Raw genomic sequence first — 16,477 nt, 5'->3', positions numbered from 1 at the left:
GTATGTTACTTGGCTCTATAATATTGTGTCAGTCCTTAAGAAGAACGGCAAGGTCAGAGTATGTGTGGACTTCAGAAATTTGAATTTGGCATCTCCAAAGGACGAGTACCCAATGCCAGTTGTGGATCAGTTAGTAGATGGAGCTTCAGGTCACAAGATTTTGTCCTTCATGGATGGACATTCTGGCTACAATCAGATCTTCATCGACGAAGCCGATACAGCTAAGACTGCTTTTAGGTGTCCTGGAGCCCTAGGGACCTTTGAGTGGGTCGTGATGCCCTTCGGCCTGAAAAATGCAGGCGCTTCGTTTCAATGGGCAATGAACGCCATATTTTATGATTTCATTGGCCATTTTATGGAGATCTACATCGATGATATCGTGGTCAAGTCTCAGTCCTATGACAAACATTTGGAACACTTGAGAAAGTCGTTCTTGAGAATGCAACAGTTTGATTTGAAAGTAAACCCCTTAAAGTGTGCCTTCAGAGTATCCGCAGGCAAATTCCTTGGATTTCTGGTCCACAATAGAGGAATTGAGGTTGACAAGAACAAAGCCAAAGCAATTATGGAAACAAAGCCTCCTACCACCAAGAAGGAGTTACAGAAGCTCTTAGGTTCATTCAACTTCTTGAGAAAATTCATCTCAAACCTAGCTGGAAGGGTCCAGGTCTTTTCTCAACTCTTGAAGCTGAAGGACCATGACACTTTTGTTTCGGAGGCGAGCCATCAGAAGGCCTTTGATGAGATCAAAAGCTACTTAGCAACGGTTCCAGTCCTTATGCCTCCCATAAAAAATAAGCCGTTGAAACTCTACATCTCAGCGGCTGAAGGCTCTATTGAAGGCCTTTTAGCTTAAGACAACGCTCAAGGAAAGGAACAAGCGATTTATTATTTAAGTAGGTTGTTGACTCCTTGTGCGAGGAGATACACCCCTAATGAAAAGATCTGTCTTGCCTTGTACTTTTTAGCAATAAAGTTGAGGCACTATATGCTTCCTGTTTTGGTTTACATTATGAGTAAAACAAACCTAGTCAAATACTTGCTTTCTCGGCCAATTATGAGGGGCCGAATTGGCAAGTGGTCTTTAGCTTTAATGGAATTCAGTTTTCAATATATCCCTCAAAAAGCCGTGAAGGGCCAAGCCTTAGCGAATTTTCTCGCTAATCATCCATGCGTGGATATTGATGACGAACCTGAACAAGGACTGAACGCTCTTGAAATATCACTCACTCCTTGGACGCTGCTTTTTGATGGATCAAGGACTCAAGAGGTCTCAAGCTATGGAGTAATTATCATCTCTCCCTAAGGCCAGAGGACCGAATTGTCTTTTCAATTTGATTTCCCGTGTACAAACAATCAAGCCAAATATGAAGCGGTTGTTATAGGCCTTCAAATTCTTAGGGATCTAGAGGCCAGAAAAGTGCAAGTTATTAGGGATTCAAACCTTGTTATCAATCACTTGGCAGGACATTCAAATGCTATAGTGAGGACTTAGCCCCCTATTATATGGCAGCCATGCAATTAATCCAAGATTTTGATAATGTCACGGTCAAACGCGTCTCAAGGAGTATGAACACTAAAGCCAACAGCTTGGCTCAGGCCTCTGCAGGCCTGAGGTTAGCTCCAGAAACTATTCACAAGATTATCACAGTCCAAAAGAGATTGTTATCTTCTGTAAAGAGAAGAGGTCTAGGATTGGAGGTATTTACTTCTGATTTCACGGGAGAAGAGTCAGACGATGAGCCCGAGAACGATTGGCGTACACCTATTATTTCTTTCCTCAAGTGGCCCCATCATAGAGCCTCTAGGAAAGTAAGGAGAAGGGGTATGAGTTATGTCCTCGTGGGTGATGAATTATACAAGAAAAGCTTTGAGGACGACTTACTTTTAAGGTGTTCAGGGCACCCCGAGGCCATGAGGGTCATGAGCGAGGTCCATGAAGGAATTTGTGGAGCTCATCAATCAGGGATAAAGATGAGATGGCTAATCAGGAGGTATGGATACTATTGGCCAACAATTTTAGAGGATTGCATTCATTTTTCTAAAGGATGTCAACCTTGTCAAGCCCATGGCCCAATTCAGCGTGTTCCTGCAGCTGATTATCATGCTGTGGTCAAACCTTGGCCATTTAGAGGTTGGGCCCTTGACGTAATTGGAAAAATTTATCCGCCCTCTTCGGGAAATCATACTTATATCTTGGTAGCCATGGACTATTTTACTAAGTGGGCAGAAGCGGTGCCATTAAAGTCTGTGGATCAACAAGAAGTAATCAAGGAAAGAATCATCCATAGATTTGGACTGCCTGAACACTTGGTTGCAGATAGGGGTACAATATTTATGGGAGAACAAGTAGCCAACTTTGCTGCCCAGCAAAACATCATCATGTCCAACTCTGCTCCTTATTATGCACAAGGAAATGGCCAGGTCGAGTCCACTAATAGGACTTTGGTTAATATTATAGAAAAGATGGTGGAGGACAACCCAAGGGCTTGGCATGAGTTACTTTCTGAGGCTTTATGGGCCTACAGAACTTCAAAGAATGAGGCTATCAATATAACCCCTTATATGTTGGTGTATGGACATGATCCAGTCCTACCAATGGAGGTGGCGGTGAAATCAGCAAGGATAACATATCAACATGGCCTCACTCCTGCAAATTATACTCAGGCTATGTTGGTAGAACTTGAAGACTTAGATGAAATTAAGCTCGCAGCCCTTGACCACATGTTGGTTCAAAATAGAAGAGTTGGTAGATCTTATGACAAACGTGTGAGAAAGAAGAGCTTTTCTGGAGGTGACTTGGTTTGGAAGGCTGTATTTCCTTTAGGGGAAAAGAATTCAAGATATGGCAAGTGGTCCCCGACCTGGGAAGGACCTTATCAGATTGCTCAAGTCCTTAGAGGTAACGTCTATCTTCTTATGGACTTAAGTGGTGGTCTGTTTAAGCATTTAACAAATGGAAAGTACCTAAAGCATCATTATCCTACTATGTGGGAAATGAAAGGTTTTGGGAAAAATATTGTTAATAAACCATAGAAAGATCTGCCAACAAGGCTTGAACGGAGGCCATAGTACCTGTCATGCAAAATTCATAAAGGCCTCAAGTTCAGGCCATATATCATCAAATCAAACCAGTACCCTAGGCCAGTTAAAGGAAAGCTCCAGGCCAGGCACAAAAGGAACAAATTTAAAGTTATTACAGACCCAAATCAAAAGAAGGAGTAAGTTTTAGAGGACAAGACCTACAGGAGGCCTTCGAGGCTGTTCTTGAGCTTCTCCCAGGAGGTGTCGAAGCTAGCAAGTTGGACTTCAAGTGTTTCCCGTTGCCCACGGAGACTTGGAACTTCTTCGACCAGGAGATTCAACTTCATCTTCTGACCTTTTGATCCAGCCTTCGGCTCATCATAATGCTTGGCCAGCTTCTTGGATTCAATCTGAAGTCTGTCCAGTCGACCTTCAGCTTCTGCCAGTTTAGTCTTGAGGTCCTGGATTTCATTGGAAGTTGCAGTGATGTTAGCCTCATTGGTCTTGGCGTCTTCTTTCAGCTGGTTCCATTCAGTACTGAACCTGGTCAGTTCCATGTCAACCACGTCTAATTCGGCCAGCTTACCATTTATCTTGTTGAGCTCATGGGTAGAAGAGTCATGAGACTTAATCATGTTGGGGAATTCCTTTTGAAAATACTGGAGAGAGGTCTCCTCTGTTTCCAAGGCCTTTGCTTTCACCAGCATGTCCATGGCTTTCTTGATATTTGAGGCTCTGGCGGGATGCACGTCTGCCTTAAAGCTTTGAAGGAGGGCCATCCTGAGGGCTGTTTTGGCCTCGTTAACTTCTTCTGGAGTAAACTCAGACTGAGAAGTTGAGCCGAGACCACTACCTGAAGTACCAGATGTGGCTGCCTTTAACAAGTCCTGGGCAGATTTAAACAAAGAATCCAAGTCCTCGTCTTCATCCTCTTCCGGCACATTGACAGACTCAGGCTCGACGATAGGATCAGCCGGCGGTGTGGACTGAATGATTGGAGACCTAGGTTTCTCTGGAGTCCTCGAGGAAGCTTCATGTTCGGGTTCCTGTTCAGGCACGTTTAGTTCTTCATCTGCTGCTTCTGCCTCCTTTTCAAAGTAGTCATCGAGCTCCTGAGGATTGAAAACAAGGGGAAGTTGATGATAATAGGGAGCCATAAATGCTTGAAAAGTCATGTCATAATACATCCTTACGATAGGGTTATGTTCTGTAGCAGACACGGTGTTTTCAGAGTCGACTGGGGCAGAAGTTTTCTTTCTCAGTCTTTTCTTTTTGGTAGGAGCAGACTCAGCTAATCCTTCTTTGATCTTGGAGGTGGCCTGGAAGAAATGGAGTTAATGGAGCATTCAAATAAAGCACGAGGAATGGAGATGAGAGAAGTGTAGACCTTCTCCGAGGGATCGGTTTCAGGAGAACTGGTCTTAGCACTGCTCCTAGTTCTTTTAGCAACCACTGTCTCCGACGCCTGAAAGAGGAATGAAAGTTTTATTGTTTTATTCTGAAGGATTAAGCGAATGGCTAAAGAGTTTATACCTTGGGCCATTGCCTTTTGGCAATTGACTTCAACCTCTTCGATCTTTGAGGAGCCAAGGGGACTGCAGGATCGTCTTTGGGCACGTCTTCCAAACCTGCCATTACAGAGAAGATTTTAGTCCAAGCTTCAGAGTTTCAAAAGGATGATAAAGTAATAAAGAGACTTCAGGTCACCTTTTCTTTTTGTACTCAAGGTTGGCGAGGGACTGATCTGTTGTAAAGGCATGTGAATGCCAGGTTCGGGCGCTCCAGCAGGACCAGGCAGAAGCGTGGTCAGGACCTCCAGGTATGGATTGAAGAAATGCATTCTTGTATAGCCTCCCCACCAGCTGTCAAACTTAGCGCCCTTATCAGTACGCTCAACGTAGGAGTGAAAGTTGAAGTTCTTTCTGAGCTCTAGTAGGGTGTTCCTCACTTTTTCCAGTTCCCTTGGTTGAATCACTGGTCGATCAACGAAATCCTCGTTTAAGGACGGGTATGGGGGCAGGGGTGTAAGCTAGCTCAGGCCAAACTGCCTGGCAAATTGAGCCGCGTTGTAGTATTCAACGCCACACTTGTAGTTTGTGGGACTAAAAGCCATGCCATACATGAAGTCATGAGAAATCAAGAAACTTGTCCATATTGCAAAATGGTCATCAAAGTCATCACCTGGATCTAATGCCCCACGCTTCAACCACCAAGGTACGGTATCTCTAGCAAATGGCATCCAGTTCTTGCCCATACTAACAAGTTCATGATAGAAGAACTTAAAGTAGGTCCTGAATGCATATTTTGGACCACGAGTGTCAACATAATGAAGACCATAACAGGTGTGTTCTAAATTTTTATTCATGGGTGGGGCAAATTTGGGGAAGTAGGACCACAGCCATAGAGTAATGATTCACAGTGGATCGGGGGAAAATATAAACTTGTTGTTTACCAACTCTTTCATACCTCGGTAAAGTTGAGCCAAGACCAAGGGGCCTAGTGTCAGCTTCTGTCCAGAAGCTAGGGCACAGGCCAAGTCGATAAAATCCTTGGTAACCCTATTCGCAGAAACGCAGAAAATGAATTTGTTCAACCAATATAGGAGGAAAGCCACGTGCTCATCCTCCTCGACAGGACCTTTCTTGGCGTAGTGGTTTATGAAATGATTGAAGGACAAAGGCTCTTTGTATTCAAAATAGGGAGTTTTTTGTGATAGAAAATAATTGGCCTCTATCCCATGGGGACGAAGGCCCGTCAGAACGGCAAGATCTTGGAGAGTGGGACTCATGAAGCCTACCTTGAAATGGAATGAATTCGTGGTGACAGACCAGAATTAAGAGGCGGTAAGGAAGAGATGCTTATCCATATCGATCAAGGATCTGCTGAGTAAGATAGCATCCCTGATACCGATCTGCTTCCACAAATCTCCTTTGGCTTCCATTACTCGATTGAGCCATTCAACGTATTTGGCATCAGGTCTGTGCCAAAGTCTGTTTGGTATGTCTGTGGTGAAGCAACTCCAGTCGAGGCTTGGAGATTCAAAGGGAAGGACTTCTTCTGCCAATGGATACATGGGGGCGAGTTGAGGTGGAAACCCCAATTGGAAGGCGGGGCCAAGCCCGACCTGGTCAGCATTGGCCACTACCAAGATGTCGTTGGTAATCGCTATTTTCTCCTCAACCAGAATCTTTCGAATCTGTACTGCACAGCTATTAGGGGTTAGGGTTTGGGGGAGGAGCATTGGCTTTGTGGGTGGCCATTCTTGTTGCAGACCAGAGGATCAAACGGGTACAATGGTGAATTAGGGTTTTCCTGGGTTTACTTCGTGTAAGAAAGGAAGAAACAGAGAGGATGTAGAGAGAGAATGAAAGTTCAAGAGTGGGGTTTTTATGAGGCGTACAAGATTCACGAGGCGCCATTGCTTCTCTCTCTCCTTAATCAAAACCGAAGAATTAACACAAGATTTGGACTTTTGATTGACCCAAAGAAGTCCTGACGGCTGAAAAGACTGCATGCAAGCCAATGCAAGGCCTGGGGTGTTGACACATGTCCCCTAGGCTTAGAGAGGTGATAATTATTGCTATTGACAGGACTCTTCGGTGGGGTTTTTATCTTGGAAACTGTTGAGATTTGTTTTAATTCAAAACGTGGGAGAGTCCCAACCCAATTAGAAGACATATTTGGAGATTTAAAAAGTTGTTAGGCTTAATTAAAGCCTGATCATTTTTTTAAAATTCAAGCATTTGAGAATTTGAAAGGGGTTTTAGGCTAATCTAAGCCTAATTATCTTTTTATTTTTTTCAAATCCACTGATAAGGACTCGTTTGGTTTGCCAAAAACTACACTCTGTCCTAATCGACAGGCCTAGATATTGAACAAGATCAAGGCCGGGGGGGCATTGTTTACACCCATTTTTGGCACCCAATCACGGGCAAGCATTGGAGGGCCATTTAATTGTTACTTAATTAAATTGGGCCAAAAAGTAAAGATGTATTGGATTAAAATTAATGGGCCAAGATGGTTTTGATTGGGCCCAGTTAGTTTTAATCCAATCTGGTTATGCTTTGAAATCAGGAACCATGGGTCGTATTAATTATAAGTTCAAGTCAAGGCCCAATCAATGAATTAGGCTTTGTATTCACAAGGCCCATTATCATTTGTTTTGTATCTGATAAAGACCCATGAGCAGCAAAAGAACGAAGAAATGGGAGTGGCTGCCACATGGTTATTTGACTTAGTCAAATTAGCCCATTATTCGTTAATGCCCACAGAAAAAGGGAATGAGGTGGCCCATGATCTTTGTCAACTCCCAGAAACGTCCCACGATAAAGAGAATTACATGGGCAACTTACAGCAACTGCCCATTATCCCATGAAATGCACAAGTGGAGGAGTTACATGGGACATGTGTCATCACGAGAAGAAGGTCAGCAAATCCTTTTGCATGCAATGCCGTGGCCTATAAATACTAGAAGCAAAGAAGAAAAAAAGGTTCCCACACCAATCAAGCTCAACGCTTAAAACCAAAGCCTTCCTAGTGAAACAATTATCTCATTTCTCTCTCATTTCTATCTCTCTTGTACCCCCAATTTTGTTATTACGACATAACAAAGTTATTCATATCTCCCTTGTATCCCCAACTTTATTATTACGACATAATAACCTTATTCTACGTTGTTACTTTTTTTCCTACACGGTTAGGAAATTATTAAGTCCTCGCTCGCAGAGGTAAAACCACGAACCAACACTGCAATCCAGCCCTTAGGTTTGCAGCACTTTCGCTCTCACGTTTAAGAAGTCAGAAAAGGGGCACTCGGTCATTTACGTTGGACGCGACAAGTCCTGGCACGCCCGCTCAGTTCTTGAGCCACTTCAGAGCCGAAACACCATGGGATTGGATTATGTTAAAATGAGTCAAACTCATGAACCATCCTCTTGTTGCTCAAATCTCAAGGGTATATGGCTGTAAGGGGATGAAAACAATTGATGCTTCGGATCACCTTGGATTGCAACGGCTTATTCATGCCTTTTCACCGGAACCCTAATTCGTCGTCTGAACCCTAATTTGCAAAATAGACAAGGGGTGAGTGCACCTTTGCCTCTCGTGGCAAAGGCCCTCCGATGCCAAAGTTAGTATCACGTACTAGCAGTCAAACCCTAATTATCAGTAGGAAAGCAATAAGAATGCAGTGTATTGCGTACCTTTTGCCTCTAGGTTTACCTCATATTTATAGATTTTCGTATGCTTGTTGCCCAAGCATTCCTGTTGCCATAGGATTCCTAACTCGTATAGGAAACCCAGGATATTAAGGATTCTCGTTTCCCTTATCAGTTTATGGAAAAGAGTCCTTTTAGGATTCTTTTCCATTACGGGCCGAACATCCCATTCTCATTGGGTATCTTTACTAGATCCTATATTCCCGGGATCTTATTCCTTTACGGGACATGACTATTCTGGAATCTTCCAGTGTATTCCCTCTGCTCCTACTCTTGATTGGAGCTCTTTCTTTGTTCGGCCGTCTCATGGCCGAACAGACGGTTTGGACAAGTTACTTCACATGTAACTGGTCTTTGAGCTCGTACAACCTTTCTGGACCATTGACTTCTCATGTCACTGGTCTATATTGCCGAACATTGTTTAGCACGATGACTGTCCTGTCTATATTCAAACTATGGTTCCACGTACCATTTGTTTGGATATCAATTGCATTGCCTTTCAACCCGTCATCCCTAGTATCACGTGCTTGGTTCTTACTTCAGCTGTTCGGCTGTATCATAACCGAATAGTCTGCTTGGACTAGTTATTTCACATGTAACTTGGTCCAATGTAATCGGAATGTCTCTATCTGCCGAACAGTCAGTTTATACCCATGACTTCTCATGTCATTGGCCCTTATCGCTGTTCAATGCACTGACCGGGGATCAGTCATGTTCAATTTCTCACGTGTTCTTACACACCACGTGTTCGGCAACTAGATGTACCTGTTCGGGAATACCTCCCTGCAATGGCAGCCCAAGCACCAATGTCATAACCAGATGGGAAGTGATTTTCACACTCGCCTTTTTACAATTCACACATTTTTTTTCTCTCTTTATTCACATGAATTTACTATATCATTTTACCCTTTTTCAATACAATTTTTCATCCATCCAAGGATAACGTAGTAGCAGATCAAAAAAAGAAGAAGGACAACATAGTAAATTCATGTGGATAAAGTAAAAAAAGGAGTAAATTGTAAAAAGATAAGTATGAAAATCATTTCCCAAACCACATATGAGAAATTGTTCTACATTCTCAAAAAGAAAAAAATATAAATCATTACACTTTCGGGATTGAGTTTGCCAATCCTAAGGTTGAATTTCTCACATCATTTGTTCTATTCCACATTCCATCTTTTCTTCCGATTAATTATACCAAGGATGTTTTTTTATTTAGACGCAAACTGTATCTTTTACGAAAAGCAAGAAAAAAAAGGAAAAAGTTGTTACAAAATTAAATATTTCAGAACTAAGAAGACTTATGCTGATATATATGCCTCCATAGCTTATCAATTTCATATTTAACACAACTGATTTCATCAATCAACATTGTTAGGCTACGTTCTTTTAAACTTTAACTTAACTTAAAATAAGTTAGTTTGTCATTATTTGAATTTTTTTCTCATTTATTAGTTTTGCGCCAAACTTTTGTGAATTATTGAATCGTCTCGATGAGAGGAATCAGAAAAGTAAAAAAAAAAAAAAAACTTTTACCCAAGTATTTTGAAAAATAACCACTTTTTAGCAGCAAAAGTTAAATAAGTTGACTTATTTTGAGAAATAAGTGGTTATTTTTCAAAATATTTGGGTAAATTTTCCGATTCCTCTCATCGAGATAAATCAATAATCCACAAAAGTTTGGCACAAAACTAACAAATGTGAAAAAATTCAAATAATAACAAACCAACTTATTCTAAGATATGGTTATTTTTCAAAAACTAAGATATGTTAAGTTAATCATTACTTCATCTGTCTCTTTTTAAGTGTCCACTATGGTTCTGTAACTTCTGTGTATCATTTTCATTGACTTATATCTCTTGACGTATATAATGTTTTATGTTTTTAAAATCATTATCTTATAAAAATAATTGAAATCTATCAAACAAGATCCATATTGCATATTTTTAAGAATATATATAAAGATATATAAGCAATTGAAAATGACACGCAAAACCGTAGTGGACGCTTAAAAATGAACGGAGGCAGTATTAACCTCTTTGTATTTTTTCTAGTTCAATGATTTTTTGAGTTTGGTTTTTGGGGTAATGAGTGGAGAGAAATAGGGTAATGATTGAAGATAGGGATAATGAGTGGAGAGAGACAGAGAGAGAGAAATGAAAATAATGATTGGAAAGTGGAGAAAGAAATGAGAGTAATAATTTGAAGTAGAGGTAATGAATTTTTTTAAGTTGGAAAATGTTTTTTTCAAGTTCTATCCAAACAAAGCATTTATTCAATTCCAAGCCAGTCCCATTTTTAGTTTTGGGGATCCACACTGATTGGAGATAGGGGTAAAGAGTGGAAAGAGATAGAGAGAGAAATGAGAATAACTATTGGAGAGTGGAAAAATAAATGTGCGTAATGATTGGAAGTAGAGGTAATGAATGTTTTTTGAGTTGAAATTTTTTTTTTCAAGTTCCCATCCAAACAAAGCATTTATTCAATTCCAAGCCAGTCCCATTTTTTGTTTGGGGTTCCATGCGGATTCCTTGTTTGTAACGTTATCTTGTGCAACCCCCTTTTTTTAAAGATGCTTTTACTATTTTATCCTTTTGCAGAATTCTTGGAGTGTGAATTGTTGGTGTGAATTCTAAGTTTGAATTCTTGGGAGTGTAAATTCTTGAAGGTATGAATTCTTGGTATGCATTTTGGGACAATCTGGGATTGCGTTGGCAGAATGGTGTGACCATAGAGGAATGTTTTGCTTTGGATGTTGTATTCATATGGTTCATTTGGAAAGGTCGAAATGGAGCAGCTTTTCATAATAAAGTTATCCTTCGTAGTGTGGTGGGTGCTAGAGCTGTGGGTTGTCTGCGTGAGTTTCAGAGTGCGAACAACAACGCTACAACATCTCAGGCCGTGGGGAGGTAGCTGGAATTGGATGGCAGAGGCCGTGTGGAGGTTTTCTCATAATTAATGTAGATGGAGCTTGGAAAAAGTAATATGGGGGAATTCCATCAATTTGGCTACGGACCAGTTCAATACATTTGTGAATTCGGACCGTTCAAAAGTATTTTAGTCCATTTGGTGCATCCGCGCGGCCCAGATTTAAAGGGGTGTTTTAGAAAGAAAAAAAAACTAAACAAAAACACCCTCTTTAAATTTGAGCTATCCAAAACACTTTTGAACGGCTTGAATGCACCAAATGGACAACACTAGTCTTTTCTTTTTTTTTTTGTCAAATAGAATAGAATGGACCGCACTAGTCAATAGCCAAATTGACGGAATCCGACTCCAGGGCTTTTGGGTAATCATAAGCAATGATTTGGGATAGTTTTGGGCTGCTGCAAATGGAAAACTGGAATGGTGTACAGGGCCTTTATTGGCTTAAGCGCTAGAATTTCAAAGTGGAGTCCAACTGGAGCAACAATTGGGCTTAAGGGAGATATTCGTAGAAGACGACTTGCAGGCGGTTGTCAATATGATCAATGGCCTTATGATGGTGAACCAAGAAGTGAAGATTATCATTAATGATGTCAAGAATTTGAGGGATCCAGGGGCGCTGTAGTGCACCCCCGTACTACACGTGTAGTGCGGCCAATTTAGTTGTCCATCTCGGCAATGGACGGCTCAAATTTTCATCCGAACAATGGACGGTTCAGATTTGTAGGAGATCAAATTAAATTCAAGCCTTTCATATCAAGATAGACGGTCAGATCCGCACTACACGGTGTAGTGCGGCTACACGGTGTAGTGCGGCTACCACACTACAACAACTCCCAATTCGGAATTTGAGCAATTGTTTTACTTATTGTATTTTCTCTTATAGTTGTAGGTCTACTAATTCAGTTCTTTTGGCTAGTAAGGGTTTATTTGAGGTGGGGTATAGTCTGTAGACTAAGTCCCGTCCCCCCTCTCGCCCCCTTTTGGCTTCTTGATCCCTTAGGTAGGAATGGGGTTTCCTCTTGGTATTTTTAGTTTCGACTTAATAATATCACCAGTTATCGTTTTGGCGAAGAAAAAAAAAAGAATTCTTGAGAATGTAAATTCTGCAAAGTACTATAAATTTTGAGGTGTGAATTTTGTAAAGGGTGGTGTGAATTCACACCCCCAAATAACACAATTCACACCCCATCCCCATTGGTTCGATTTGAAGCAGATTTTACAACAATAAAATCAAATAACAATACATAAATCATATAGTATAAAAAGAAAATGGATCTACCAATATACGCAATCTGGATAAAACCCAATTAATTTATGACCTTGAAACTTGTCGTTGAACTTGAATATGGACAAAACCCATGTCTTTGTTAAAGCTAATCAACTTAGAGTAATGGAGACAGCAACTTGTTCTTTCACCGATTTCGAGTTCTTTGATCTACACATAACCGATTTGAGCTCTGACAATAGCTTCGATTAGATAACTAAGTCATGTAATTCACGATTCAACCCTTGACATCGCTGTTACTTGAGAAGGTCTTTAATGGCGGAGGACACTAGTGTTTTCGAAGTGGAACACATATGGATGAAGGTAATTTCTAAATCTTAGATTCAATCAAGCAACGACTTTGGAGATTTCATAAGTCTTGACTGGATGATTCAAGAATGATCCGAGCCCATGCAACGACTCCTTTTGAGTTTTCTCGGTCTAGAGTTTGAAGATAATGAGGAGGGTCGTGGTGATGAGGGTTTGGTTGCCGTGACAGCGTATAAGAAGGCGAGAGGAGAGGAGGGGATGGGGGTGAGATGTATGGGTATGGCAGTGGGTCGAGTGGGAAGGAGTATTTTCGGTAGTTTACTCAAAATAGGACTTATGCAGGATGGGCTTGACACACGCTGGGTATGGACAGGTAGGCACTAACAAAATGGGGCTGGCTTATAAGAACCCCTATAGCATTTTATGTGATGGACCTTATTATTGCATCATAACTCCCACAAGAGTACTTTCATTACATAAAAGGAGGGGAAAGTAAGGTTTCTAACTACAACTCAGCCTGCTCCTCCATCCTAGCCAGCTCTTCGGCTCCGAAAGCCTCCAAGGTGTACAGCTCATCCTGATCATCTACAAAGTCTGACACATTATACCAGCGTCGCCACCAATATAATATGTCAGGGTCACCCAAGGTAACACCATGAGCTACAAAAGTTCAATAAAATAATCTCACACTTGCTAACCCATAACTTACTACAATAGGACATAGAAGTAGTATACTAAGGGCCTGTTTGATAAAACTGAAAACTGAAACTGAATGCTGAAAAATTAAGTACCGAAAGCTGAATGCTGCATTTTTTAAGCTGAAAAGCTGTTTGGTAAACATATTAGGTATTGAATTAAAAAAATAATAAATTAATTTCAGTTCTGATTCTCTCTTAATTTAGTCACAATATACTTATAATAATGGTGGAATGATGGTGAAATGGTGATTGTGGTAGTGGTGGTGTGTTGGTGTTGATGGAGTGGTGGCGGTGAGGGTGGAGTGGTGATGGTGAAGTTATGGTGATGTAATGGTGGCAGTGAGTGGTGGCGGTAGTGGCGGTGGAGTGATGGTGTAATGGTGACAGTGAGTGGTGTTGATGGAGTGATAGTTATGCAATGGTGGCATTATGGTGGTGGCGAAGGCGACAGTGTAATAGTGGTGGTGGCAGTGTGATAATGGTGGTGGTGGTGGTGGTGGTGGTGATGGAGTGATAGAGGAGTGGTGGTGGTGGTGGTGGTGGTGGAGGAGGAGTGGTGATGGTGGTGGTGGTGGTGATGGTGGCGAAGTGGTGGTGGTGGTGGTGGTGGAGTGGTGGTGGTGATGGTGGAAGTGGTATGGTGATTAAATACAAGTACATAAGAATTCAGCCATAATTAAGTAGCTCAAAGCTACTTAATTTTTTTCAACTTTTTAACCTACATTTTAAGTAGTACTTAATTTGTTAAGCAATATAAAATGTTGTTATCAAACCTACTAAATCACTTATTACTTAATTGATTCAGTTTTAAGTGCTGAATTTAGGTTATCAAACAAGCCCTAACTCAAGTAAAATTAGCGATTTCTATTTAACACATATACATGCAATACCCAAAATTGACAATGACACATCCATATTCACTATTCATCTAACGTTGGTGTCAGTGATATCTGAGTTTCTCCAACGCGACATTTCCTAGACCGTGTCACTATTTTCACCTTTCATTTACCAAATCAACATTTTCAAAATCGTTTTTAATACACCCAACCTTGGTTCCCCAATTCTGGTCTCCTGAGTATCCTCACAATGGTTTCGTCGTCCCGGGTTCCAATTGACACACAAAACTTTGCATTAGCTCATCTTCGTGGATAACCAAGCTACACACCCAACCTCTGTTCCATCGTTCCGGTCTCCCGAGTATCCTCACAATGGTTCTGCCGTCCTTGGTTTCCATTGGCACACACACACACACACACCATACAATGGGCTACCACGTTCGGCCACATTGTGATTTTTAAACCATTTCTCTTTTTCAAATCACATCTTTTCATTAATCACACCATAAGTGTCATGTTTCTACTTTTTCGATTTCTGTGTCTCGTTTTCATACAAAGACTTCACGGTAGGACTTTTGTACACTATAATATAAATCATTCATTGTAATTTTGAAACTAAACTAGCAAGATTATCTAACTCTATGTTACTTTATCATGCTCATGTTCACGAAATCACATTCAAACAACTACCACATACTTAAAGCATAGTGTCACGTGGACGGATACCTTTGGAGTGGAAACCACATATGCCTTATCACACATCAAAATAAGAAATCTTAGTAAACATGTATACATGCTCATAACCATCCTAAGATCAAAATGCGAATACTTTTGATCAAGTTTATATTTCGAAAATCCGTTCTTTCCTCCTTTTAGGAAAGTTCAAAACAACATATGTTTTTCCGGAAAATAAAATCGATATATTCAACATACTCCCCTTCCTTTTCAAATTTCAAGTTCTCATGCATTTTCACATACAAACAATATGCATATTTCTATTTTTAGAGATAGTAAGTACGGGAGAATCTACTTCTACTTAGGATTGGAGAGTAAGGACATTCTACCATTCTTCTTGGCGGTAGGGCGGTTACGAAAAAGTAAGTACGTCGGTTATTGAACAGAGTGACTTCCTACGGTATGCTTCCGATAGTTTCGAAAGAGAAAAAGTTTCTCCCGAAATTAATTCTTGACTAAACTACTAATCTTTTTGGATCGAAAGAGTGGTCGAGTGGTGGTTTAGTGGTGGTCTTAGATGAGTTTCTTGAAGAACTCAAGAACAAAGGAAGAACAAGTAAGAACACAAGAATTCTAGAGAGAGAAGTTGAAGGATGAAAAGTGTGAGTTGAATGGCATGAGGGGGGGTCCTATTTATAGCAAAAAACTTGGCTCGCTCTCCCCTCCATTGGCCGGCCCTCTCTCTCTCTCTTTCTCTCATGGATTTGCTCCATTGTGTTGTCAAATCTTGGCTTTAATCATGCCAAAGCCTTGTCAATCCATCCTAGGTGTAAGGCTAAGTAACCATGAAGATTTTCTAAGGCTTAAAGGAAATCCTAGATGATTATAACCTAGGTTGGCAAGTCTTACAAGTCTAAGAGGTAGCTTTCCATGTTTAGTCAATCCTAGGTCTATGTTGTAGTCAAAATCTAGGGTCATTAAGGGCTACGTTCTAGGATGATTAAAGGCTAGATTGTGTGCTTGAAGTAGTCTAGGAATGGAATGTCATATAATAATTAGGCTTGAGGCTAAGTGGTAGCTTGTGGGAGTGTACAAACACATGCACACACCTCTCTCTCTCTCTCTCTCTCTCTCTCTCTTCCTAGGACTATGTATCTATATATATGTGTGTGTGGTTGTGTGTGTGTAATACTAAGTATGTTTAGGTCTAAGTAGCCTTATAAGTCTAGGAGAAAGAGTAATGATCATGGTTAAGGCTTTCAATGCTAGTCATTGCCCAATAGTTAATACATTTTCTAGAAAGTATACATACATATATCTATACATATAGCTAGGTATACTTAGGCCTAAGTAGTCCTATTAGGTCTAAGGAAAGGTAATGATTAAAGGTAAGCTTTCAAGTATAATCTATTGTCCAATAGTTAAGGCTTTTCTAGAAAGGCTATATATGTATATAGATATGATTATGGTAGGCTCATTTACATATAGCCATGTGTACTTAGGTATAAGTAGTCTTGCTAAGCCTATGGAAAGGGTAATGATTATGGTAAGACTTTCAATAACAAA

This window comes from Rhododendron vialii, chromosome 1a (genome assembly GCF_030253575.1).
Source record: "Rhododendron vialii isolate Sample 1 chromosome 1a, ASM3025357v1".
Lineage (NCBI taxonomy): Eukaryota > Viridiplantae > Streptophyta > Magnoliopsida > Ericales > Ericaceae > Rhododendron > Rhododendron vialii.
The sequence above is the reverse complement of the archived record's forward strand: the minus strand, read 5'-3'. Positions refer to the sequence as shown.